At 48.1% G+C, this 3,291-nt stretch overlaps 1 long non-coding RNA gene across 1 annotated transcript; it reads left to right on the top strand.

The window, feature by feature from the left end:
- The first annotated feature begins 1,503 nt into the window (after positions 1 to 1,503).
- LOC133378465 (uncharacterized) lies at positions 1,504 to 3,086 on the top strand. Its single transcript, XR_009761036.1, has 2 exons — positions 1,504 to 1,786; positions 2,297 to 3,086. It is a non-coding gene; the product is annotated as an uncharacterized LOC133378465 (long non-coding RNA).
- Positions 3,087 to 3,291: the final 205 nt, after the last annotated feature.

Genomic DNA, 3,291 nt, shown 5'->3' on the forward strand with positions numbered 1-3,291 from the left:
TTGACTTGAAGGCAGTCCATTTCCATTTTTAATTTGGTTTCCTGCATTGAGCAGGGGGTTGGACTCAATGGCTTTATAGGCAAGCCCCTTCCAACTCTATGGTTGTATGATTCTATTCAGTGGGAAAGTGGAACACCTATGCCTGGAAATGGCCAGAAGAGATAGAGGCCAGAATTCCCTCTGGATCTTGGGGAGCAATGCACTTGGGGGCCAGTAGTAGACACTGTCTACATAATCCTGTTCCTAAGCCAAACTGTCCCTGAGGAAAAAGGGAGAAGAAAAGAGCTGATTTGTCAGGCTAGTCCAAAGAAGGGGAGTGGAAAATTGAACACAAGCAGAGTCTGGCTGGTGGATCAGGCCAAAGGGGGCATCCAGCTCAGCAGCCCATCTTTTGCAGTGGCCCACGAGATACTCCAAAGTGAAGGCCACAAGCAGGACAATTAGCTCTCTCTCCAGCAAGAGATGTGCAGAGGCATCCTGTCTCCGACACTGGGGTTACTACATAGCCATTGTGGCTAGTAACAGTGGATGGATAGCCTTATCCTCCTTGAATGTCTCTAAACCTCTGCTAAACCAAGCTGATGGCCATCACTGCATCTTGTGGGAGTGAATTTCAACTTCACATTTCCCTGGAGGGTCATAGACCCTCTTTTGGGAGAAGACTGAGTCATCTGTTACCATTTTGCCATCCTCACTGAGTACCTGTACCACCATTTCTTTTCTCGGTATTTACTTTGGATCTACCTGAAGAAAACTTTTTGTGGCTTTTAGCATCCCTCGCTAATCTTAGCTTTAGCCTTCCTGACGCCATCTCTGCAATTTAGTGCTATCTGTCTGTATTCCTTTGTAGCCTGGCCTTCCTTCTTCCACTTCTTGTATGTAAAAGAGGGTGTGCTCTCTGGCCTCAAAAGGTTTCGTTTTCCAAGTTTGGGTTTAAACAGTAAAGAATTAGAGAGTTGAAATTGGGTCCATCAATTTAGACAGGTAAAGCAATATGTAGAAATTTGATCTCATTTGGAAAAAAAATCTCCAGGAATTTCCTCAGCCAAAGTTGGCAACCTTAGGGTCCCACCACTCACAAACCACAGACCCGTAAAAACAGGGGAGGGGCAGTAGTTGCAGGGTCCACTCCTCCTCTCCCCCTGGGGTTCTTCTGCTCTTCATGCTGATGCCTCTTCCCTTTCTGTCACCAGCCGAGTCTGGCAGTAGAGACACGCTTATTGTTGTGCCAGTTCCAGAGCAATGTCCTGAAAACACGGGAACACAAAGCTAGTCAAACACTGCCCCTTTTCACTCTAAAACTCGGGTTGGATCACAGCTTGAGTGGGTTTTTAAAAAAAAAAAAATCCAGCTTCAGACTGATTTTGCAACTGATTCAGAGACCAACCCATTGCTCCTCCAGGTGTGGCCAATAGAAATGCTTTGCTGCAGGCTCAGGCAGAGACAGTGATTGGCCCAACACTTTGCTGTGGGTGGTCCCAAAAGATCTGAAGTCAGAAGTGGGGAAGGGAGGTGCATCCAGGTGATAGTAGAGCCACTTCAAACTGCAGCTAGAAAAAACATCCTCGCTGCTGTTGAAGTGACGTGTGTGCCCACAGCCTGGCATGCAACTGGAGTGAGCTCTGCGCCTCCCAGGTGTGCCTTGGCTGCCACCTGCTGCAAAGCCAGCCCATTGCACTTCCTCCTCTTCCTCTTCTCCGTCAGGAGGAACAGAGGCCTTTGCTTCGCTCCACAGCACTGTCACCTGAGGAGGCAGGGGCAGGAGGCGGCCTTCCCAGAAGACAAGGTGAGGGCTACCCTTTCAGACGCCACAAGGCTGATCCCTGCCCAGCATTCACAACTCTGGGCCTGACCAGCCATCTCAGGGCAGCTGGTCACCCAGGATCCAATTACCGTCTATCCAAAACCCCCGAAAACAAACAATGCCTGCAGAAAAAGTGTTTTTGGAGTAAGGCCACCTTTTGCCCTCTCCCGTGGCATGTCTCAGGGATTCTCCAGGAAAGGCGATATGTAAATGTAATAAATAATCATCAGGAGATTTGGGGTGAGGTGTAAAGTAAATAAATGATACTTTAATTGCCTTATTTTATCAATGATGTGTTTGCCACTGTTGCCTCTTTTGGGAGGACCGGCAGGATATAAATTTAATAAATATATAATAAAGAAAAAATTGTGAGATTTTCCTGGGAGGGTTGGAGAGTTTTTGACATGCTTACTTTACTTTTGGGGTGTCTGAGGGTGCATTTGTGAGTGTCCTTCCTTCATTCTGCAAAACATCTCCTTCTCTCCCTTCCAGTGCTCTGCACTCTGCAGCCTTGTGGGCTTCTGTGTCTCAATTAAATCCCAAGCGAAGACCTCATGACGGAACTCCTCCCAAGGGCTTGTTCAGATTAGGAAGTGTGAGGCAGCCAGGAAAGCTGCAGACTGCTGGGGAAAACGTTTACTGGAAAGAGAACACACACCCCTTGGCCACCTCACAGTGAGAATCTCCTGAAGTTCCAAAGAAATTCTTGACTGCCCCAAAAATGAGGCAGAGAAATGGAAGTTTCTTGTGCAGAGGAAGAAAACATTCGAGAAACTGGGGGACAGATGTTCATACAGTGCCAGAGAAAGTGCCCCCTTTTTACGCCAAGCAGCATTCCAGGCCCAAGATGGATTGGCACATCTGAGCTGCTTCAAGGGTTCAATGCACGACTCCAGGCACCTGTGCATGGGCATGTGGGGTGTGTCCATCCCACACAATTGTGACTCCTCCACCCTCTGCCATCAGCACACCATGTTTGGATCAACACAAGGGCTCCTCAAAGAGGTGGATTGTGCATAGCAGTATCTGCAGTGTGGCAGCATTGGAACCCCTCTTCAAAGGCCTGACCAGCATTGGGCTGCCCCCAATCTCTCCATGGTTCGCAGACTTTTAATGGTACATTTCTCTCTCCTGGCCACAGTTATAACTGACACACTGGCATATGTCCATCGTTGCCTCCTCTTTTGGTACCTGCTGCTATTTCTAGTGTGTGTGTTTGTAAGCCTGCTTGACAATAAAAAGATGAGGATGAGGGGAGGACATCCCCCCTCCCCAGATCATCCCACCTTCTGCATAAAGTGAGGAATCTGGATGGGGCAAGTAGCAACAACTGCAGCCTGGTTGCAAATACTTCCTAATTTATTTATTTAATTTATATCCTGCCCTTCCTCCCAGTAGGAGCCCAGGGCGGCAAAGGTGATTGAGAGGGTTGTCCTGCAGCAATTGCAAGTACTCTTGGATGAAACAATCTGGGTTCAGTCCTGGTT

This window comes from Rhineura floridana, chromosome 2 (genome assembly GCF_030035675.1).
Source record: "Rhineura floridana isolate rRhiFlo1 chromosome 2, rRhiFlo1.hap2, whole genome shotgun sequence".
Classification (NCBI taxonomy): Eukaryota; Metazoa; Chordata; class Lepidosauria; order Squamata; family Rhineuridae; genus Rhineura; species Rhineura floridana.